Source organism: Hemiscyllium ocellatum, chromosome 33 (assembly GCF_020745735.1).
Source record: "Hemiscyllium ocellatum isolate sHemOce1 chromosome 33, sHemOce1.pat.X.cur, whole genome shotgun sequence".
Lineage (NCBI taxonomy): Eukaryota > Metazoa > Chordata > Chondrichthyes > Orectolobiformes > Hemiscylliidae > Hemiscyllium > Hemiscyllium ocellatum.
Window position 1 is genome coordinate 38,261,147 of NC_083433.1, and position 25,006 is coordinate 38,286,152.

Sequence of the window (25,006 nt, forward strand, 5' to 3'; positions counted from 1 at the left end):
CCCCCCTCCTGCCTTCTCTCTCTCGCCTCCTCCCGGTCTCTCTTGCCTCTCTCTCCCTCGCCCCTCCCTCTCTCCCTCGCCCCCTCCTCCCACTCTCCCTCCCCATCCCTCTCTCTCTCGCCCCCAACTCTCTCTCTCGCCCGTCTCGCTCTCTCACACTCCACTCTCTCTTTTGCTCCCTCCCTCTCTCCTCCCCTACCTCTCTCTCTTCCCCTTACACTCTCTATCGCCCCTCCCTCTCTCTCTCCCGCCCCTCCTCCCTCTCTCTCCTGCCCCCTCCCTCTCTCTCACCCTCTCCCTCTCTCTCTCGCCCCTGTCCTCCGTCTCCCCCTGTCCCCATCCCTCTCTCTTCTACCCCCCTCCCCTCTCTCTCTCGCCCCCTCCCTCTCTCTCTCGCCCCGTCCTTCTCTCTCCTGCCCACCTCGCTCTCTGGCCCCCATCATCTCTCTCTCGCCGTCCTCCCACTCTATCTGGTCCCCCTCCTTCTCTCTCTCGCCCCTACGCCCTCTCTCTCACTCTCGCCACCTTCCTCCCTCCCCCTCGTTCCCCTCCCTCTCGCTCTGTCGTCCCCCCTCTCTCTCATCCCTCTCCCCTCTCTCTCGTCCCACTCCCTCTCTCTATCGTCTTCCTCACTCTCTCTCGTATCCCAACTCTCTCTCGCCCCCTCTCTCTCTGACCCCCTCACGCTCTCTCTCTCACCTCCTCCCTCTCTCTCTCACCCCCTCTCTCTCGCCTCTCACTCTCTCTCTACCTTCTCTCTCTCGCCTCCCTCCCCCTCTCTCTCTGGCCCCCTCCCTCTCTCTCTCAACCCCGCTCCCCCTCTCTCTCTGCCCCCTTCCCTCTCTCTCTCACCCACCTCCCTCTCTCTTTTGTCCCCCTTCCTGTCTCTCGCCCGTCCTCCCATTCTTTCACTCGCCACCATCCCTCTCTCTCTACCCCCTCTCTCTCACCCCATCTCTCTCACCCCCTCCCTCTCTCTCTCTCGCCCCCTCCCTCTCTCTCTCTCTCTCGCCCCCTCACTTCTCTTTCTCTCGCCCTCTCCCTCCCTATCTCTCTTTGTCACACACTCACTCTATCTCTCGACCCCCTCCCTCTTTCTCTCTCTCCCCCCCACTCTCTGTTTCTCACCCCTCTCTCTCTCGCTCCCCTCCATCTCTCTCTCTCGCTACCTCCCTCTCTCTCTTGCTCCCTCTCGCTCTCACCCCCTCTCTCTCCCCCTCCCTCTCTCTCTCTGGCCCCCTCCCTCTCTCTCCCCCTCCCTTTCTGTCTCGTCCCCCTCCCTCTCTTTCTCGTCCCCCTCCCACTCTCTATCGTCCCCCTCCCTCTCTCTCTCAATCCCTCGCCCTCTCTCTCTCTCTCGCTGATTCCGTCCCTCCATCTCATCCCCTTCCCTCTCTCTCGTCTTTCTGCCACTCTCTATCGTCCCCCTCCCTCTCTCTCTCACCCCCTCGCCCTCTCTCTCTCGCCGCTTCCGTACCTCCATCTCGTCCCCCTCCCTCTCTCTCGTCTTCCTCACTCTCTCTCTCAGTCCCCTCCCTCTCTCTCGCCCCCCTCTCTCTCACCCCCTCACTCTCTCTCACCCCACCCCTCTCTCTCGCCCCCTCCCTTTCTATCTCTTGTCCTCCTCCCTCTCTCTCTTGCCCCTCCCTCTCTCTCTCTCCCCTTCCCTCCCTCTCTTACCCCATCCCTCTCTCTCGACCCCTCCCTCTCTCTCTCATCCCCTCTCTCTCTCTTTTGCCCCCTCCTTCTCTCTCGCCCGCCCCCACCCTCTCTCTTTCGCCCCTCTCCCTCTCTCTCTCACCGCTCCCACTCTCTCTCAAACCCCCCTTCTCTCTTTCGCCCCTGCCTCGCTCTCTTGCAATCTCACAGACCCCTCTCTCATTTGTGCCCTTCCTCTCTCTCACCATCTCTCCCTCGCACGTGCCCTTGCTCTCTATCATTCAGTCTCTCTCTCTCTCTCTCTCTCTCTTGCCCCTCCCTCGCGCTCTCACCTTCTCACTCACCCCTCTCTCCTTTGTGCCCTTCCTTTGTCTCACCATCTCCCTTTCGCTCCCTCTCTCTCACCTCCCTCTCTTGACCCTCTCTCTCTTCACACCTCTATCTCTCTCTCTTCCTTCCTCTATCTCACTCTAGCCAGCCCACTTTCTCTTGCCCCCTCCTCCCAACCCCTCTCTCTCTCTCGCACATTGATTTTCTATCTCTGCCCTATCTTTTTCTCTCTCTCTCGCCTCCCCTATCTCTCTTGTCCCATTTCTCTCTCTCGTCGCCCCTCTCTCTTTCTCGCTCTTGCCCCCTCACTCCCCCTTCATGTCTCACTCTCGCTCTCTTGCCCCTCTCTCTCATTATATCATTCCGTCTCTCTCTCTCTCTCTCTCTCCCTCTCTCTCCCTCACCGTATTTCTCTCTCTCTCTCTCTCTCCCTTCTCGCTCTCCACCTCCCTCGGTGTCTATCTGTTCCAACCTCCCTCTCTTTCCCTCTGACTGAACCTTTCTTCCTCCTCTCTCGCCCTGCCTCTCTCTCTGACATACTGTCTCCCTGGTCCTTCCCTCTCCGTCTGACCCAGAGACTGGGGTTGTTTTGGGTAAGGCTGCATGTGGGTGGTGGGGGTGAGATGTGGGAGGTGGGGAAAATGGGGTAGAGATGGAATTGTGGGAGGGAAACATTGATGGCATATGAGAGAGAGAGAGAGGGGGAAAGGGAAGAGTGGAGGCAGGTGGAGAAACCGAGGTTGGAGTGTGTATGCGTGAGAGAGAGAGGGGCATGAGGGAGAGGGTTGAGAAAGAGAGTGTATGTGAAAAAGAGAGAGAGAGAGAATCGAGGAGGAAGAGTCAGGGAGTGGTAACGGGGAGGCCAGGTTGGAATCGGGGAGACAGAGGGAGTTAAACCCAGCTCCTGCTCTCAGGGCGCTGTGCCCTTCCCTTCCCTGAGGACCAGAACTTTTGGCTGAGTCTGTCACTCTCCAGCTCAGCTTCTCCAACACAAAGACACACAATATGCTCGGCATGCTTTAATGAACATTTTTATTGTTTACATATGGAAGTGATACAGTCAGTGGGATGGTGCCTTTTCTCACTGGCCTGAGTTGTGAGAAATATTGAAATGTTTCCCTGGAACCCCCACAGTGGGATAAGGATGGACAAACCAGCGCTCCCCTCAGTCTGTTACCATAGGGACAGGTGGCCCCATCGCTGAAACACAGAACTGAAATGAGAAAATCCCGGATGGATTGATTAATGAGGGAATTTGATGGATGGATGGATTTGGGTGAAGGGATATTTCAGCACATTCTTCAGCTGCTGCCTGAACTTAGTCTGGGTCACGGCATAAATCACGGTGTTTGTGCAGCAACTGAGGAGCTGCAGCATGAAGCCCAATTCCTGCACAAAGAGATGGAGAATCACAGACTTATAGCCAATAAACCTCATCCGTCTCCATATAGAATACAGCATTAATGTTGACCATAACAGGATGAAATTGGCCGAGATCACAAACAATAAAATGATAGATTTTTTTCGGTTTCTCATTTCAATGTCAGACCGATCGTCTCCATTGGTGTCAGCGCGGAGTCTCCTGCGAGCTCTGCTGGTCACTAAAATGTGTCTGACGGTGAGAACATTGAGCAGCAGAATCAGGAGAAATGGGACACAAGGGGTTAGAATGTGGTGGAAGAACTCGATTGTGACCCAGACACTGGAGAATCGAACAGCGACTGTTACCCCACAAAACCAAGGGTCGTTCATCAGCCAATACCTAGCCGTGAACATAAAATACCAGAAAATGTTCTTTAAACAGCTCAGCACAGTCACTGCTCCCAGCACCACAGCCGCCGTTTTCTCACTGCAATATTTACTTTTCAGCTTCTGGCAACAAATGGCCACAAACCGATCAAAGGTGAAAGTGACGGTGAACCAGACAGAGCAGTCAGTGGCTGAATAAAGCAGGATGGCGTGGATATTACACACGGGGACGGAGTCCTTCAGGAAATAAAACTGTTCCTGATAAACAATGGGAATGTGTCTCAGTAACAGGTCGAGAATAATGACCAGGAGATCCGCCACTGCCATGGCCCCCAGGTAACGTCTGACACACGGAGACAATCCACAATCTTTATAAAGCAGGACGTAGATGGTCACTACGTTAACTGTGAGGAAGGAAAACAAACCCATTACTCATCAGCCTGGAGGCAAAGGGACCCGTTTGATTAGGGACCCATTGAGATTTTCACATGTGTACCTGTATTCAGGGATTCATTAAAATAATTGGAGCTGGAATAACAAATGGGAAGGTCGGAATTACTGACAAAAAATGTGACATAACCCAAAAGAAACCCTCCTTCCCCAAACACACAGAGACACAGCCATAAGGACAGATGGTTTCTAGAACATTCCCACACACTCGATCACTCGAGAGCAGACACCGGTCACTACTTCCCAGTTCCTAATACGGAAGGTGGAAACGTTGCTGTCCTGAAGGATTCCCTCCCAGTTTCCTGAAGACAAACGGAGTTTGGGAATTTATGTATTTTGGTCTAAATTGTGATCGATCCTGTGTCTTGAAGAAATGTAAACGCAGGGAAAACATATTCACCCCTTTAACTGCCTGAGGGCCCTTCGGGACAGTATGTCCTTCTCCCTGGAACGGGATCTCTTCCCTCGGGATCTTATTGTTTTTATTCAATTCCCGGACGCCCGGCCGTTCACAAACAGCGTCAGGGACAGAACGTCCCGGGAAATGGCAGTTATAGAATGTCAGGGACAGGATGTTCTGGGGAATGTCAGTTATAGAATGTCAGGGACAGAATGGTCTGGAGAATAGCAGTAATAGAATGTCGGGGTCAGAACGTTCCGGGGAATGTCAGTTATAGAATGTCAGGGACAGAACGTTCCGGGCAATGTCAGTTATAGAATGTTGGCAATGAAACGTTCCGGGAATGTCAGTTATAGAATGTTGGGGACAGAAAGTTCCGGCGAACCCGTTGACCTGTCCATCAACGTTTCCCCTATCCACCCCACCAACATGATGTACTGTCCCTGGGCGCACTGCAACATTAATGGGGTGAGAGACGGAGGGTCCAATTACAGAAATGGGATTTAAAGGCATTGCCAGATCAGCTGAAATGATTAGATTTACCACATTCTCAATCCACCGCACAGAACCAGCCCAGACACCGTAAATTCAGAGGAGATATCTGTTCACCGTGGAACACTGTGCAGACCAGGCCAGTGTCCTGCTCAGTACAACCCAGCAATCTGTCCAGATTGGAACACTGCACAGATCATGTCAGGGCACTTACCTTCAAACGCAGACTAGACATCTGTGCACTATGGATAGCTGGGATTGACGCTGGAATCCAAAGTGGGCAGGCAGGAAGCTGAGAGAACACAGCAAGCCAAGCAGCAGCAGGAAGTGGAGAAGTTGACGTTTCGGGAGTAACCCTTCTGCAGGAGTCCTGAAGGAGGGCTACACCCGAAACATCAAATTCTACACCTGCTGATGTTGTCTGGATTGCTGTGTTCCTCCAGCAGGTATTCAGCATGGGAAGCTGTGCAGACCACACCAATGCATTGATCTATAAACCCAGACTAGATATCTGTCCAGCACGGGAGCTGTGCAGACCACAGCAGGGCACTAATGTGTGAACCTGAAACAAATACCTATTCAACACTGGGAGCTGTACAGATCACATCAACCAGATAGTCGGACCATCACAGCGACCTGTGAAGTAATCACCTGTGAATTAATCTGTAAACCAGGAGTAGTTATCCTCCCAGCATGTAGGACTGTGTACCCCACCCCAGTGCATTGATCTGTGAACCAGGAGCAATTCCCCTCCAAGCATGTAGGACTGTATACACCACCCAGTGCATTGATTTGCACACTAGGAGAAGGTACTCTACCAGCATGTAGAGTTGTGTACATCAACCCAGTGCATTGATCTGTAAACCAAGGGCAGTTACCCTCCCAGCATGTAGGATTGTGTACCCCATCCCAGTACATTTCTCAGTTTCACTGTGTTAGATCCCTGCCCAGCTTAAGGAAACTTGCAGCCCCTGCTAGAAGTGACAGGAGGTGCAGCGCCCAAACATTTACAGCTCCATATCTCCATTGTGCCATGACAAGTGGGTGCTGTGGGTGTGAACATCACTGACATAGAGAGACAGAGATGGAGGGGGAATCGGTTTAAATATCACCACATGAGATTGGTTTGGGGTATAGCCTGAGAGACAGTGTCATGGAAGAATGTGTTCCCAGGTTTCAGAATGCTGAAATGTGGACACTTCGATCGCATCCTGTAACATGAGCCTGTCTTTCCAGGAAAGATGGAGAAAAGGGATAATAGTGTGAAATCATGTGAACATTTGTTCTGCAGCTCAGAATCTATGACTCATTGAGCAGATTCTGACAATAATTTCTCTCAGTGCCATTTTAATTGAGTGTGACCGAGGGATCATCCGCACGAGGCTGAGCTAGTTCCCTGGTGCTGTCTTATCAGACTCACCTCATTAGCTACCCATCCCACCCCATTGTATCCCTCTCATTCAGTACGAGCCCAATTCTCCCACCCATCATGGCTGAAGGGACTCACCATCGCCCGGGTGCCCCTGGATATTCCGTGATCCCTGGCATGGGTGCGATATTTAACAAGCCAATGGGCACACGGTTAAGCTTTCTCCGTTTGGAGCTGCCCTGCACAGTTTACCCCAAGCATGGCAGATAAGGGGCAATTACACCACGGTCTGTCGACAGGGGCACGGAGGTCCTGGTGGATGGGTAAGTACAGAGGGGACCATTCTCTTCCCAGAGGAGGATACACAACCAGATCCGACGAGCATGGTCTGAGCTCCCCACCCAGCTCAGTGCAGTATCTGCGGTCTGAAGAAATGTCCAGCAATACAGGACAAGCATCAATAACCTTCCCCGCTCTGTCAGGATAAGGATTACTGTATTATTTCTGCTCTTTCACACTCACTGTATATCTGTTATAGCACATAGCCCCGAACAAGGCTCAGGCTCCACTACTCTCATTGCTGCATGCAGCACCTTCCCTCTTCTTTCTCTCTCTCTCTCTGTCTCTCTCTCTTGCTCCATCCACTTTACCCCCCACCACACTAATAATACTGCATGGATACAAAACTGTGGACTGACTGTCCCTGGACACCTCACCATGACCCCGTCCCCCACCTACACCAGCACTAACAGCAGGCCACACCCTCCCACTCTCATTCACTCCCTCCCTTTCTCCCATTCCAGGAGTAACAGCCTTGAATAGGACAGAGAGGGCCAAGCCAGGTGGTGGAGTGCCCGATATCCGTTCCCTCACCTCGCCCCCCTCCCCGCCATGTGGGGAGGACCCTGCTACGAGCCGGAAAGGACATGGACGCCTCATGTGGAGATTCTGAAACATCCACGTCCCACCGACCGAGTAAGCAGCAATATTCAGTGAAGGGCAATTCTCACTTTAAACCAACTGTCAGGTCCGTTTTCCCAGGCACAACTTAGAAGCCATGGCCCTGATGCCATCTCCCTTTTGGGTCGAGCTAGTACAAATGGAATCGCCTCAGTCTCGGTGGGCAGGAGGGTGGGCTCACAACACATCATCACCACCACCTCCCAGGAAGGGAGCACGGACACTCCCTCCTACACCTCCTACTGTAAACAACTCAGATACTGAAACTAATCTGTGTTAGTTACTGCTCTCCCCACTTGTCCTGACATCTTCAAAAATCTGCTCATATACACGCAGCGCTCTCTGTTCTTGTAGCCCCTTTACAATGGCACAGCCTGTTTTAAACTGTCTTTCATTGTCTTTCCTACCAATGTGCATCACCTCACACTGCTCTGCACTGATCCCCATTTGCCATAAACCTGAACACTACATCAATGTGTGATTGTCCTGTTGGAGGTCCACACTGTCCTCCATCGACTTTACAATTCTTCCAGGTTTGATGCTATCTACAAACATTGAGATTGTCATCGCATCACAGTCCCCATGAAACAACTGAAATCTTGCCACACTCACGAGTGTGAGCAAGTGAAATACTGCTAGATTCCCAAGGACAGAATCGAATAATGAAACACTGTCAATGGAGCAACAAAAATCCTGACACATACGAGACAGAGTAGATGAAATATTGACAAACCACAGAGAAAGAGAAATCCAGATAGATTCTACTTATCTGTATTCATCAGGTTATAATGTGATGAAGTTGAAATAAATTGATGTTTTTATTTAAACAGTGGAATTTGGCAGATCTATCACTCATATTTTAACAGTTTACGAAGCGAACTGAGCATTTCTTTATGTTTCATTTAAGTTACCAGATGAGCTTCACACCGTCTCTGAACCATTCCTGTGTATGTACCAGAGTGTGGGGCAGGTCTGGCAGTCTCTTTGATGTTTAAAATGATGCAATGCCAACCTCTGCTGGCCTCTACACCCCACTACACAGGCATTGGCAGAGGGTGAAAACCAACACGGATTCATTCAGAGAGGGAGAGGGCAGCTGCTCACAACGCCATCCAAACTGATGTCTTAACCATGTACTGACCTAAATGTCCTTTAAACGGGAGTCCAAAACTAGAGGACATAGGCTTACGGTGAGAGGGTAACATTTAAAAGTGACCTAAGGGGCAGCTTTTTCACCCAGAGGGTGGTGTGCCTATGGAGTGAGTGGGCAGAATGACCAGACTGGATACAGTATTCAAGAAGAGGCCTCATTAATGTCCTGCACAAACTCAACGTGATGTCCCAATTCTGATACTCGAAGTTCTGACCATTGAAGACAAGTGTGTTAAACACCTTCTTAACCACACCATCAATATGAGATGCAAATTTCAAAGAATTATACCTGGCGGCCTTGATCTCTGTTCTACAACATTGCCAAAGGCCCTGCTTTTCATTGTATCGGCCCTGCTCATGTTTGATTCACCAAATCAAATACCTCACATTAATCCAAACTAAACTCCATCTGCCACCCCTTAGACCAGGTTGTGATATTACTGCCACCTCACACTCCCCCTTCAATTTTAAAATGCCCACCCCTCTCCAGGAGGCCTGCGCACTCCCGGCTTGATTTTCACAAAGACTTGGTTTGCCTTGTGTGGTTAAAGAGAGGAGGGACAGATTACAGACACTGTCAGTGGGGAGGAGAGGCTGGACAGTAATCATTGGCCTGGTGTCATTTCATGGTTTTAGGAAGAGGGAAGTCGCACGTGTGAGCTGGGTAACAGTGATTGGTGCTTTGGGACCAGAAATGTGGTGTTCATTAATAAATATCCATTTGAGCCCCTTCATTGTGCAGAGTGTGTCTGCAGGATTTCTTTCCCTAAAGTTGCAGACTACAGATAATAACGATTAAATACGTTCATAGTTAATTTCGATAGCATAGCACGTACACTCAATATCCTATGGTTGAGACAAATATCTTGCATTTGTTTAACAATACAAAGTGTTTTTGTGTAGTTCAGTAATTGTAACCTGATTATAGAAAATCCACACCGAGCTGAAAGCGGGTACTAAAATATGATTCAAAATCTACGTATGGTAGTGTAGTGGGTATTGTCCCTGTCTCTGAGCCAGAGCTCTGGATTTGATTCCAATTCCTGAACTTTTGTGGTAGTGTTCCTAGCTCTGGTCGAGAAGGCCTGGATTCAATTCCTGCCTGTTGCAGAGGTATGCCACAGCATGTCGTAACAGGCTGATAAGCAAACACACAGGAGAATAATATTATAGCTTTATCGGTATTGCTGAGTGATGCTAGTGTCCTTCCCTCGGACACAGTGGTCGAGGTGTAAACCCCACACAAGTGTCGCATGATACATCTGAACAAACCGATTAAAATGGATATAGAATTGTGACTTGATGGAGAAGGAAGAGGTGTCAGTATTGCATTTCAGAAATTAGGCCCGGGATAATTGAAAGTACAGCCATTCGCGTTGATTGGAGTCACATTTTGCTGCACTAAAGGTTTATAAAATCAGAATGCTCATGGATAGGGTGAGTAGTCAGGGTTTTTTCCCCAGGCTACGGGCTTCCAAAACTACGGGCTTCCAAAACTATTGGTTGAAGTGAGAGGTGAAAGGTTTTGATGAGGCCTAAAGGGCACCTTTTCACACAGATGGTGGTGTGCATATGGAATGAGCTGCCAGAGGAAGTGGTGGAGGATGGTACAACTACAACACTTAAAAGGCATCTAGATGCTGACAGACCTGCCGACCTTTTCCAGCAATTTCAGACATTCTTTTAAAAAAGCATTCATTTTAACACATGTATTATGAATAAATTAAACATTTTATTTTTTAATGACGCAGGGCCATGTAAACATATTTCAAATCGACTGAGACATTTTCTACTCAGCGTATGGCTCTGTGTATGACAGCAGCAATGATGCACCCACATGGACCAGGGAATGTGATTGAGACATAGTTTGGACAATGTACAAGGAGAACTCACATGGTCCAGTTTGGGAGAGGATGACCTTACTGTGTGATTCAGCTCAGAGTGGGAGAAAATGTAATCTGCCTGAGAAGGAACGCCCTATAGCACTCTCTCTCCTTCATTGTTCCTCATCACACCAATGTGTGCGAGCTAAAAAAAAGAACTCTACAATTATCGTTGCAATTCTTATTTTTATTGAATCCCTGCAGTTTGAAACAGACCCTCTGGCCCAACTTGTCCATACCAACCTTCACAATCCATTTCCCTATATTTACCCCTGACTAATGAACCTAACCTAGAAATCCCTGAATACAACGGACAATTTAGCATGACCAGTCCACCGAACCTACACAGTTTGAGTTGTGGTAGGAAACTCGAGCACCCATTAGAAGCTCACACAGACAGTGGGGGAATGTGCAAACTCCACACAGAGGCTGGAATCGACCGAAGTCCCTGGTGCTGTGAGACAGCAGTGCTAACCACTGTGCTACCCCTTAGGTGGTCCCAGACCAGAATTCATTGGAATCTACTCAGTGCCTAAAGCAAAGGGAAATCAGCCAACACCAACTCCCCCAGGATGAAATCCCATTGCGAGCAGCTGTGTGAGTACAACATTGTTGTGGTTCTGTTCGCCGAGCTGGGAGTTTTTCTTGCAAACGTTTCGTCCCCTTTCTAGGTGGCATCTTCAGTGCTTGGGAGCCTCCTGTGAAGCGCTTTTGTGCTGATTCATCTGGCATTTATACTGGTTTGAATCTGCCGCTTCCGGTTGTCAGTAGCTGTTCGCTGCAGTGGCCGGTATATAGGGTCTAGGTCGATGTGTCTGTTAATCGAATTCGTGGATGAGTGCCATGCTTCTAGGAATTCCATGGTTGTTCTCTGTTTGGCCTGTCCTATAATAGTGGTGTTGTCCCAATCGAATTCATGTTTGTCATAGGCTGAAGATGGGAGAGCGAATGATCTCGAAAGGAACTGAAGTTAAATGTTTCACACAGTGAGTGCTGTGTGTACATAAAGTGCTGTCAGAGGAAGTGCTGAAGGCGGTTACAATCGCACATTTAAAAAGTATCTGAATGACGAGAGATATTGGCCAAATGCTGGCAAATGGGACAGGATTAGATTTGTTATCTGATCGGAGTGAGCAGATTGGACTAACAGGTCTGTTTCCGTTCTCCATGACTCTCTGATTCTATAAGAAGGATGGTAAATAATTCTAAGAGGACCTTTCAAGTGGGAATTTTCTTCATGGAAAGTTTATCGTGCCTCTATGTTCACATTGATTGAAAGTTGCATTAGTTAAATATTTGACAGAGAAGTGAATCATGCAAAATGGGATGCAGACAACACAGTGGAGCTGAGACCCCAACCTGATCAGCCATAATCTTATTAAATTTGCCTGGTGGAGAAGGCTCAAAGTATCTATTGACTCAGTCCTGCTCCTCAGTGCCATGTTTCTGTGTTCCATACAGCGGCTCAAACCTGCTAGATAGGAACAGTTGGAGGTCACCTAATCCTATTACCTGGTCCACAGAAACAGAGGAGGCCATTCAGCCTCTCAAGACTCTTACACACGCTTTGAAGTGATTTGGGAAATGTAATTGGAAAAATGGCTCGAGTATGAAAGAGGCCCCTCATTTCTCTTCACAGATCTTCCCCTATCTGCAACTTGTGCTCCATTAGTTAGTCATCTTGTAGACCCAGATTCACTGTGAATACAGCCCATATACCTCACCCAGAGATGGCTCACAAAATCATCTTTTTCTCCTGACTGCAATATTCAATACTATAACATTCATGAACATAGCACCCACTAACTTTCCAATAACAGAATGTGAGAACATCAGAAACAGGAACAGGTCGTTCACTCCCCAACCTGCCTTGCCCTTCACTAAGATCATGACTGATTTGCTCTGGGGTCAACTCGTCTTTCATACCCAATTCTTCATAGCCCTCAACTCTCTGACAGGTCAATATCCATCGACCTCCTCTTCAAATAATTTCAGTCATCTCCCTCCCCGAACACTTTTGAGAGCAGAAGTCCTGACATTCAATACCACCTGTTTGAAGAAAACACTTGCTGCTCCTATATCATGACTTATTGATATGAGCAAAGGAGGTTGACTCAAGGGTTCAGGTAAACATGACTGACCCTGATATCAAGGCAGTGGTTGTCTTCTGTTGGCATCAAGGAACTGAACAAAACTTAATGGGAATCAGAGTAGACTCTCCAGTGTTTGGAGTCAAATATGGCACAAAGGAAGATGTTCATCATCTCAGTCCTGGGTCACCTCTGTGCGAGATTCTCAGGGTAGCTTCCTTTTCACAAACAGCTTCAGCTGCTTCATCAATGTCTCCCCGCCCCCACCTCCTCAACATAATATCAGAAGTGGGGATCGTCACCGAAGATTCCACAATGTTCAGAACATTTTGTCCCATGTCAGCTCCTGAACGGTTCTGTGTCCATGTGCAGCATGACCCAGACTGCATTGAGGCGTGTGCTGTTAAAGGGTCCATAACATTCATGTAACAGGTCTGCCGGACACTGCACATTGCCACAGTAAAACAAGAGTTCATTCAGCACCTCACGCTGGTTTCACCGGAATATGAGAAAGTCATTCAGCCCATTGACAGTATTGGAGAAGAACAGCGACATCCCATTTATTGCCTCCAGCCTATTACTCAGGATGAGAAGGAGTCTTGTGTGATGGACCACACCAGAGAACCTCGAAAATATTTGAAGGCGGTAGTCTAGATTCTAATGATTTCATATCTTTAAAGGAAATGTAAACTGTCTGTCCCAGATGCAATGTGAATGATCAAACTACTCGGTGTGAAGCAAACATCATCTATTTAAACACGGAAGATAAAATGAAACCAAAGAAAGAGGAATTTAGGAAAACAATAGACAATAGACAATATACAATAGGTGCAGGAGTAGGCCATTCAGCCCTTTGAGCCTGCACCGCCATTCAATATGATCATGGCTGATCATTTCTAATCAGTATCCGCTTCCTGCCTTATCTCCATAACCATTGATTCCACTATCTTTGAGAGCTCTATCCAACTCTTTCTTAAATGAATATAGAGACTGGGCCTCCACTGGCCTCTGGGGCAGAGCATTCCACACAGCCACCACTCTCTGGGTGAAGAAGTTTCTCCTCATCTCTGTCCTAAATGGTCTACCCCGTAGACCAATGGTATTGGACAATTTAACAGAATAATAGATAGAATATAGAACATAGAAAAATACAGCGCAGTACAGGCCCTTCGGCCCTCGATGTTGCGCCGACCAAATCCTACCTAACCTACACTAGCCCAATAACTTCCATATGCCTATCCAATACCTGCTTAAATGACCATAAAGAGGGAGAGTTCGCCACTGCTACTGGCAGGGCATTCCATGAACTTCACAGATCGTGAAGCTATTACTAATGAACTGTTCCAAGATAGGAAAATCGCATAAACACAGCCCCTGGCAAAAAGGAATATTCAGACACAGATTGTCACAAACATTTCTCCAATCCAAAAACAGCAGCAAGAGAAAATTCAGAGAGAGAGAGAGAGTAGTAGCCAGGACACATGCATTGAAGCTTCCAACCCTATGGAGACCCCAATAGTTTCTGATGTTGTTGAGAAACCAAAACCCAGAGATCCTAATCTGTGAGAGCAGGCCACACCCATTCAGGCTGCATTAAAATAAACCCAAGGCCTCCCTCGCTGTTTACTCAAGTGGTCTTAACTAACCAGCTTGGTAACAATCATTCAATCTCTCTCTGAAAACAAACCAGGACAAAATAACCTCTTAAAACTGCATCACCATCACATTTGTCAGCACATTGAACTGTCAAACAGGAACCAGGTGTAACCCAAACAGGCCCTTGGCCTTGCCCAATCGCACGAGTAAGAAGCCATTCAGTCCTTTGAGTCAATTGCACAGGAATAGAATGAGGCCATTCAGCCCCTTGAGTCACTTACACAGGAATAAGGGGAGGCCATTCAGCCCGTTGAACCACTTATACAGGAATAGTAGGAGGCCATCCCCACCTCAATGTACTTACACAGGGGCAGAATGAGGTAAATAATGCTGATCCAGATGAATGGCTTATGCCAGAAACGTCTCCTCTCCTGCTGTGCTTTTCCAGCAAACCACTGTCTTCTCTGATCTCCAGCATCGGCAGTCCTCACTGTCTCCAGATTAATGCTCTAACATGATGAACAAGTGGAGCAGAGGCTGCACAGACAGACTGCTCCACGTTGTTCCTCCTGCCTCCGTTGCTCATGATACTCATGTGGGACGTTAATGTGGTTTTCTCGCGGAGAGGAGGGAAGCCATATGTCTTGTGTGAAGTCTCAAAAAGGCATCTTCCATCTCTCCGATGACATCCTAGTATTCTCTATGCAGGGCGGAAGTGGGTGGGAATGGCTACCTGTTTCAGATGGAAGGTATTGTGGCTGCTGTTGGGGATTGTGAGCAACATGACGTTCAGTACGTTCGCACGGGTGCACAATAACGTGGGGAGAGTTAATTAAGGCATATAAAGTATTAGAAAAGTCACGTTAGACTGACGAATGGACGCTCTAAGTTCAAATAATGCTGATCTTATTCATGTTGATCTTGTCTAGTGCACTCCTGTTCAATGTAACCTGTATGCCTTACTCTGTCCAAGCCTATTTCCACCCTATGATCTGCCTGGCCATGCTTACTATGATCTGACTCCACTGCTCATTAGTAAAGTGTTTCCCTTTACTGACGTACACGTGGCAATAAAACAAACCAATTAATCCTGTGCAAAATATGGAATTTCTCACTCTATCAATGTCTCTTTTGGAAATAAGTGATCGCTGCCACTCCTCGTGTTTCAGCATCACGATTTCTTCATCTCTCACAGCTCTACAGATTAAACTCAGCTTCTTCACTCTATCCTCACGTTACCATCGTCCGTGTCGTGGTCAGGAGATCATTCCTTACAAAGGAGATCAACTCTGTAGTGAGTGCCCTAAATGCTCTCTCAACAAGGCTCTACAAATGCAGGAACATGGCTTCACTTATATACTCGAATCATCTTACAATGAAGGACAGCATATCATTGACTGCACCCATTACTTATACAGTGTTTGATTCGGAGCAGTCAGCATAGACTTGTGAGTGGGAGAACATGTTTACCAAATTTGTTGGAGTTCTTTGATGAAGTGACCAGGAAGGTTGATGAGGACAGAGCGGTAGACGTAGTGTATGGATTTCAGTCAGGCCTTTGATAAGTTTCCACATGGCAGGCTGCCCAGGAAGGTTACATCATGTGGAATTCTGAGGTAACTGTCCAATTGGATACACAGTTGGCTTGATAGTAGGAAGCAGAGGGTTTAGGGGAAGGATGCTTGTCAGACTGGACGCTGTGTCCATAGCTGTTTGTTATCTATGATTTGGTTGAAAATGTACAAGGTAAGATTTGTAAGATTGCAGATGACACTCCAGTAAGTGGGAGCTTGATCAGTAAGGAAGTTTATCAGAAATTGCAGAAAGACCTAAATCAGGTGGGGAAGTGTGTCGAGAAATGGCAAATGGAGTTTAATATAGATATGTGAGGTCTTGCATTTTGGAAACTTAAATCAAGGTAGGAGTTTCATGGTGAATTGAAGGGTCTTAAGAGGTGCAGTGGGCAGAGAGACCTTAGTGTTCAGGTGCACGGTTCACGAAGAATGGAGTCACAGGTAGACAGGGCAGTGAAGAAGGCATTTGGCACATTGGCCTTCATCAGGCAGGATATTGAGTGTAGAAGTTGGGAATTTATGTTTCAGTTACACCGGACTTTGGTAAGGCCACACTTGGAGTATTGTGTTCAGTTTTATCACTTTGTTATAGGGAGGATGTTATGAAATTAGAAAGAGTGCAGAAGAAATTTACAAGGACATTGTCAGGACCCAATGGTCTGAGGTGTATGGAGAGGTTGGACAACCTAGGACCTTTTCTTTAGAGTGTAGGATGGGGTATGGATAGGGTTAATGGTCTGAGTCTTTTACCAAAGTTCAGAGAAACGAGAACGAGAGAGGATCAGTTTACGTTGAGAGGGGAAGGAATAAAAGGGAACCTGACGGGCCACTTCTTTACACAGACGGCTGGTACGTGGAAGAACTGCCAGCAGATGTGGTTGAAGGGGGTACATTAAAAAAACATTTCAAAATCATTTGGATAAATATGTGGATAGGAAAGGACTATAAGGATATAGGCCAACTGCAGGGAAATGGGGTTAGTGTGGATGGACATTTACAAGGTAGAGTCAAACCACTTTGTTAATTAAAACCAAACACCCAGAAAAGCTCGCCTCACCTCGTAAACTGTTAAAATATGCGCGACACAGATCTCCTACATTCCACTATTTAAACAAAAATTAACAAGTTTATTTCTTAACTTTAATAGTGAACACGAAACAACGACTATTCACAAATACAAGCCCCTCTTTTCTTAGATACTTACTATCTGACTCCATCTCTATAAAACCCACATATTAAACATTACTACAATCTCAAGACCACACAGAATCCATCTTCCCCGCTGTCTTCACTCTTCCAGCTGATGATCTCCCTGGGTCATGTACTTTTTTTAATGCAAGTAGCTTTTACATGGACATGTATCTTTGCTTGAGAGTGTTTGAGATGACCAGTTAGCACTCCTGCTCTACAGCAGTTACTCTGCTGATGGATGGCAGAGGCTCTCCCTCTAGTTTTAAAATGCTGCTTTTATATACTTACTTTGATACAATAATTTTCATAATTTGATAGCTTTCCAGGTATCCAAACCATAATATTCAAATTCCGTTGGCTTCTGGTTATCTGAGCGTTAATTAAACTCTTTGGTTGTACTTGAATTGTTGTCAAAACATCAACCAAAACTCAGGTATCCATTTCCCAGCTAATGGTGACAGGTGGAACAGGCTGACCTTCAGATGACAACGTTGGATGTACTTTCTATTCAACAAAACCCGTTCTGTCTTAAAGTGACCTGACATGATTTCGGCTTCAGAGCACCTCCCCCCTTCCGAAAAAAAGACATGAACCAGCAGAATGAAAAGATGGCTTCATTTCTTTTCCTCTAATTCTTAATCCCATTATTATGAATTACAAAAGTATTAATCTCAGCTGTACCATACATATTAATTCTGCACGCACATATAACATTGCAATAAGTCAAATCTTATCTAAACTTTTTCCTTTAAATCTGCCATAACACATCTGCTATTACATTTTCGGACCCACAGCATGTACACTTTGTAAGTTTACAGTCGGTAAGATAAGACTCAAATCAAATAGTCTCATATTCTGGTTTTTAAATATTCAAAAAATGCGAGAGATTTGTCGTTGTTCACAATCATCTCTGATGATTTGTTAGTCATATCAACATTAAAATATTGACAGTCCAGTGTGAAGCTTAATCATTCTTTTGCAATAATGGCGATGTTGCTTTTTTTTCTGGTGGATACTGAGTTTTTTCGACAAGTAGCCAATTGGCCATTCAATTTCATCATCATCTTTCTGTATCAATACATATTCGACCCCTATATCCCGAGCATCAAATACAATTTTCAAAGGGTTTCAAAATATTTGATACAGCTAAAACTGGTGCGGTGATTAAACCTGCTTTAAAATTCTCAACGGCCTCCTGGCATTGTTGTGTCCACCACAATTCTGTGTCCATCTTTAATAAATCCAGCAGTGGTGCAAATACGCTGCTGAAGTTTGCAATAAACCTCCGATAGAATCCACTCAGTTCCAAAAACTGAAGCACCTCTTTCTTCGAGGATGGTCGTGGAAATTCCCAAAGCCCTTCGTCTTTGTGTTCCATGGGGTCAACCTACCATGTCCAATGTAATGTCTCAAGAACATCACCTCTGCCTTCGTGAATTCTGTTTTCTTTAAGTTTATTACCAAGTTTGCTTTTTGTAATCCTTCAACATGCTCTGCCAGCTGTAACATGTGAGCTTTTAATCACTTGCTGAAGATCACTATATCATAAACTGCACAATTTGTTCATCTGGCCACAGGTCTGTTCATGACTGTGAATTGTGTCTGGAGCATCATTCATTCATATGACATTCTCTAACATTTTTGTCATATTCGGTATCATTACCAGATAGTTTAACTGACTCAACATGTTTTTTTTAATTTGAAAGGGGCCAATAAACCTGGCTTTGAAGGGATTTCTTACCACTGGTGGCAATATTAATATGTCATCCCCACGGGAAATTGGCAAAGTTTCAGAGTTTGCATCTGCCACCTGCTTCACCATATACTATACCCTCTTCAAGGACTGTTTAGATAACTCACCTACTCCATCCAACCTCTCCCTCACCTCAGAAATATAATCCAAGTGTGGGATCTCCGACTTCGGTCCTGTCAAATTATATTTAATTAATTTCAAAGGAACTCTCATTTCATGTAATAGTATTAACTCAAAGGAAGTAAAATGAGTCAAACTATACTGCATCAACGTTGAGTTCTCCAATTTCCAATCTCCCCTCTCCCAACCTCATCCTAGATCCAACCGTTCAACTGAGCACTGCCTTCTTGAACTGTTCTAACTGTCCATCTTCCTTCCCACCTATCCATTCCACCCTCCACTCCGACATATCAAAATCACTCCCACCTACATCTTCCTATCGCCCTCCCAGTGACCCTCCCCCCAGCCCAAGCTCCTACACTCTGATTTATCTTTAAGCCCCCTTTGTCCCCCTGCCACATTCCTGACGATGGGTTTCTGCCTGATATTCGATTGTCCTGCTCTTCGGATGCTGCCTGATCTGTTGTGCCTTTCCGGCTCCTCTCTTCTCAACTATTAGACACTGAACAGATACCGTATCTTACAAAATTATAACTTCTTGTCCTCCATCCACACCTCATTTTTTCTTAGTAAGGTTTATCTACAGAAGCGAATTCTTTATAGAGACCAGGCGCTGACTCCATACACAGCCCCTGCCAACGCTATGCATTCTCCTGCAGCTCCTCGGATCTACTTGGGGTCTCCTTTACCAGGTTCCCTAATACCACTGGCTTAAACTCTATTACCACATCTTTTCCCAAAGTGTCTTCCTTCAATGCCCAGCACTGTGTGTCCCAGCTTACTACAGTGAAAACATCTTTTCCCTGTGCTCTTCTTAAACTATCGGCACTGTATTTTTATGTGTTCCACTACGTTATAGTGAGAACACCTGAGGCCTTTCACTTCCTTTCAACCCCTTTGAGTTTTTTTTTCACCTGTGGTAAACTTTTGCCTGTGTGCGTTTCTGTATGTTTTGTAGTGTAGAATTTCCCCTTCTCCCAATTTCTATCCCTCACAGGATGAAAATGCTCCCAGAAGCTACATTTCATCTCATGAACCAATGCATACTTAACTGCCATTTCTGCTGAATTTTTCACTGCTTGAAATTCCTTTTCATTCACATGAATTCTTATCATCTTGGGAAGTGAGTCCTTAAACTTGTCCAGCAGAATAATTTCCCATCAGGACTCACAGGTCTTATCCAGTAGAATAATCTCCCATCAGGACTCACAAGTCTTATCTATTTTTAAGGCCTACACCCATTTATCAAATTGACTATGGTTAATTCTTTCAAACTCAATATAACTCTGAACTGTTCTGTCTCCCTTTATTTCTGAATCACTGTCTATATTCGTCTCGTATCAATTCATAAGCACTCAAAATAGACTGTTTGACATCTGCATAATCTCTTGCTTCCTCATGTAACAGCACTGTGCACACCTCACAAACTGTGCCAACCATCGTAGTGAGAACTAGCATTACCCACAACTTCACTGGACACGCCATCTGCTGAGCCAATTTTGCAAATGAAATAAAATAGTTTTTGGCATTTTTCTCACCGAAATATGACAATGTATTAACATAGTTGTATACATCCCTATGTTCTCCCTTTATTTTCATGCTGCTAATATAACTTTCTTATCTTGTACCAAACTTCCGAATTTCAATTTTCCCCTCCCTTCTTTTTTCCTATCTTTCTCTTCCTCTGTCTTTTCTCTCTTTCTCGTTCTGTCTCTTTCTCTATCTTCCAACTCCAATTGCCACACTTGCAATTTAAGTTTTTTTCTAACTCGACTGCAGTTGCCTGCTTCACTGATACAACAAAGTGCTTGACCAACTCCATTATGATGACAGCTTTCCTTTTGTCCCTGGTTAAACCAAATTCTAATCTACATGTTAATTCTAAAAGTATGTCCTTCCTTTATCTTTCTACACTTTCTTGGTAAATTTGGGAACCATCTTCAAACCTCAGAACCTGTTTAGGAATGTTGAAAGCCATTTTTTAAAAATTTAACCAATAACAAGGAAACAAAATTAAATGAATTTTGACACCTGTCTTATTTGAAGATCTAGGTCACTAACTGCCAAGTGATGGAATCTGCTGGGACCTTTTGCATCGAAATCTGTTCAAATCTGTCCAAATCCTGTACGATAAACCCTCAAACCGGTATGATGTCGATGCCGAATCCCTCTGTGAATTAAAACCACACACTCAGAAAAACTCACCTCGCCTCGTACTCTGTTAAAACATGAGTGACAGAGAAGTCCCGAATTCCACTATTAAAATAAATAATAACCATTTAGAAGTATGCAAGATAGCTCGCTGAGCTTGAAGGTTTGTTTTCAGATGTTTTGTCACCATGACTAGGTCACATCATCAGTGAGAGTCTCTGGTGACGCACTGGTGGTAAGTCTCCTCTTTCTATTTATAGGTCTTGGTTTCTTCATGTGCATGATGTCATTTCCATATTTTTGTTCAAGGTAAGGTAGATAGGATCTAAATTGATGTGTCTATTGATGGACTTCTGGTTAGAATGTTATGTTTCTAAGAACTTCTGTGCGTAGCTTTGTCCCAGGAAGTGTGTGTTGTCACAGTAAATGTGGTGCCTTTTTTGTGCGTATGTATGTAGTGATAGTGGGTAATGTCTTTTGATGGCTAGTTGGTGTTCTTATATCCTGCTAGCACGACTACAGGACAGTCTGAAATGGAGGAAAATGATTTTAAATACACTGTTTAATCACTGTGCGTTCAGACAAGGAAGATTCTTCATATGTGTACAACACATTCTGATTGAACAACGGAGACACAGTAAACGAAAAATGATGCACATGTTGTATAAAATATATAAAGCATGAAATGATTACTTGATCCTCATCTGAAGTGATACCTTCCCTTTCTCTCAACATTCCCCCTTTTCCTGGGATTCCCAACTCTAGTCTCTCATTCTTACCAGGATGCACATTATAAATTCTTGCTTCTCGTGTCCCAACTTATTTCATTTAATCCTCTTTCGAGCAGGAATTAAATATGTTGGCTTGCTGGGTTCTTTCGAAAACTAGTATCTGTCATATTATTGGAGACAAAAGTTATAACATCAGATCCAGCATTTGAACATATTGCTCTGTTGTACGTGCACTGTACAAAGGACCACAGCACACAGGAATTGCCAAAACATTGAGGTAAATATATCTACTTCTTTCGATAATATAGCTTTCTTATTTTCCACATCGCCATATCTATATCCTTTCTCTCTCGTTCTCCCTTTGTATCTAGTTAAAAAATCCACCAATTATTCTTCATGTTCCATCTATCAAAACCCCTTTTTTCAGTTTATATCTAATGCTCTCTTCAAGATGTAATGTGGTTACAATTAATCAATGTAACTACAAAAGCACGTGGGTGTAGCTGCCCAGAGTTAATTGAAGGTGGAGCTGAGCAGGAAACACCATGGAGCAGCAAAGGGAGGAGTTTCTGTGGATAATTCGGAACATAATACCAGAAATTCAACACCAAGAAGATGAAACATACTCATGGGAGGACAAGGCAGCCATGAGTGATAAGACATCAAACCAAAAGAGAAAACATACAATGTGGTGAAGATTATTGGGAATCCAGAGAATTCATTGGTTCTGAAACTACATAAGGATGGCATCACTGACACTACAGAACTCTGAATCATGGTCATGGAGAGAAATAGAGGAAACACATTCATTTAAAACCACAGAATATGGCATTTCTCAAGGAAAAACATTCAAGTGAACCAAACATTTGAATTAAGATCAGTTAAATGCTTTTGCGGAATGTGTCAGATTGGAGACAGACCCTCAGCAGAATGAGAGTTTGAAACTTGAAGTATTTGCACATCAGAAACCAGGTTAGGTCACTGAGTGCAGGGCTGATGGGTGAATGGGTCTCAGTGAGAATTGGGGAACAGACAGCAGAATTGCATTGCAGATATTGCAGCGCGAAACTGCGTCTTCGTGTAGTGCTGTAGACCACAGCAGCAGGAGAAGCAGACCTGCGTTCAACTACAGCCTGCAACTTTTTGCCAGGATGACACCTTAGTCTGCCATTACCATCAACACCATCTAGGGCTCAGTGACGAGTGTGGGTGAACATGTCAGAATCAGAATCACATGAACCTTAACCTGATGCTAACTCATTAAAGCTACCAGACTTGATCAACAGATCTGAACGAAGCCCTGCAGTCCTGCCACATTCAGTTATGAATGGTGATGGACGATTAAACAAATAACGGAGAAAAGGGCTCCACAAACAGCCCCGTCCTAAATAATGGAAGAGACCTGCACATCAGAGTAAAAGAGAAGGATGCTTTATCTGCACCATCCTCTGTCCGAAGTGTTAAGTCGATGATACACCTCACCCTCATCATGATGCCAACTCAATCTCAGATGCCCGTCTTCAACTAATTCGATTTGCTGCATGTGAGGTAAAGAAACAGCTGAACACATTAGATACGACAAAGGCAAAGGGTCCTGATATCATTCCTGCAATAGGACTGAAGACTTGTGCTGCACAACAAGCTATGTCCCTGGGGTAGATGTTTCATTCCAAGTACGATTCTAACATGTGCCTGACAATGTGGCAAAATAACTCATCAATGTCCCATTCCCTAAGAGGGGAATTATTACATTCTGACCAATGACTACCCCCTCAGTCTCATCACGACAGTCAAATTGGTGGGAGTTCTTTTTGACAGTGCTGTCAAGCAGCACAGAAATAACCTGTTCAGTGTGGTTTCCAATAGGTCCCCATCTGGACATGGTGCTGCTGTGGAAATGACACTGGATTCCTAATCCAGCCAAAGTTAATGCTGTGGCAGCTGGTGGAAATTAAAAAGCATTAATAAAATATCGAAATCTAAAATCTGGTGTCAGTAATAGTGATCTTGAAGCCAATATCGATTGTAAATAGAATTTCCTTCTCCAACGTACTTTTAGGATGTGAATCTCCAGTGATTTCCTGGGCTGGTCTAAAACTGACTCCAAAGACCCTGGCATGTGATAAGCATTACAACTGTCTCTGAAACGGTCAATCAAGGCACTCCTTCATATCAAACTACTCCGAGGTCTGAAAGTTTGAAACCAGACAGGACACCCGACCTCAGCATCAGTAGCGGAAAAGGGAATGGGAACACAGTCCTATCGACCCTGCAGAGACTTCCTTCCTAACACCTGAGAGCTTGTGACAACATTTACTGAGCTTTCCCACAGACTGCACAGCAACATCGGGAAAGGAATAGGTCATACAACACATTAATCCTCCCCCATTCTAGTTCATGTAAAAAATCTTCTCCATGCACTTACACTGCACGATATACATATCCGTTAATGTGAGTAACCTTGGGAAACTATAAAATAGGAGGTGCAGTAGTACGTTTGGTCCATTGGTTTTGCTACCAGATTCAATGTAATGATGGTTGGCCCTGCATTTCCACACGGTACTCATGCTCTCCCACCATCCCTCTAATATCTCGAAATCCTTATCCATAATCAGTGTCTTGTTTTCCAGGTGAGAGAGAATTCCCCATGTTCACCAGTCAGTGAGTGCAGACTTTTATTCTCATCTCAATGCAGAATGGCCTGTCTGTACCTAATATCTTGGGTCCTTGTTTTAGACGTCTCAGCCAGGGGAGGTATCATCCCTGCTTTCAATCTGACTCACCCTGTCAGAGTTTTGTATATTTCACTGAGAGATCCACTCATTTTCCTAAACCCCATGGAATACGGGCCCAGTCACCCCAAACTCTGCTCCCACAACCAGCCCGTCATCCCAGATATCAGTCTGGTCATCCTTCACTGCGCTCCCTCAATGTCAGGTTTGCCCTTTATTAGGTATGGAGAACAAAACTGCCCACAAAACTGTACAATGTTTGAGATGATGTCTCCCCAAGGCCCTGAACAGCTGAAGTAAGACACCCTTTCTCCTGGACTCAAATGCCCCTGAAATGAAGGTCAGCACACCATTTATATTCTTAACTGCTTTCTCTCCTGCAATATTGCCGTCAGTAACTGGTGTACAAGGAGATCCAGATCGTTTTCAATGTTATAGCTCCCCACCTGCTGGTTCTATATACACTGCTCCGCGTTGCAATGTCATTCCTAGTATTGACTTCTGGGTACAGAATTCACTGCGCTGCAAGGAGCTCAGAGGTTTATGCAGAAAGAAACAACAAAAAGGATCATACGTCCCTTTGTCAGTCAACATGTTTCAACCAATCCGTTTCAAATGGTAGGT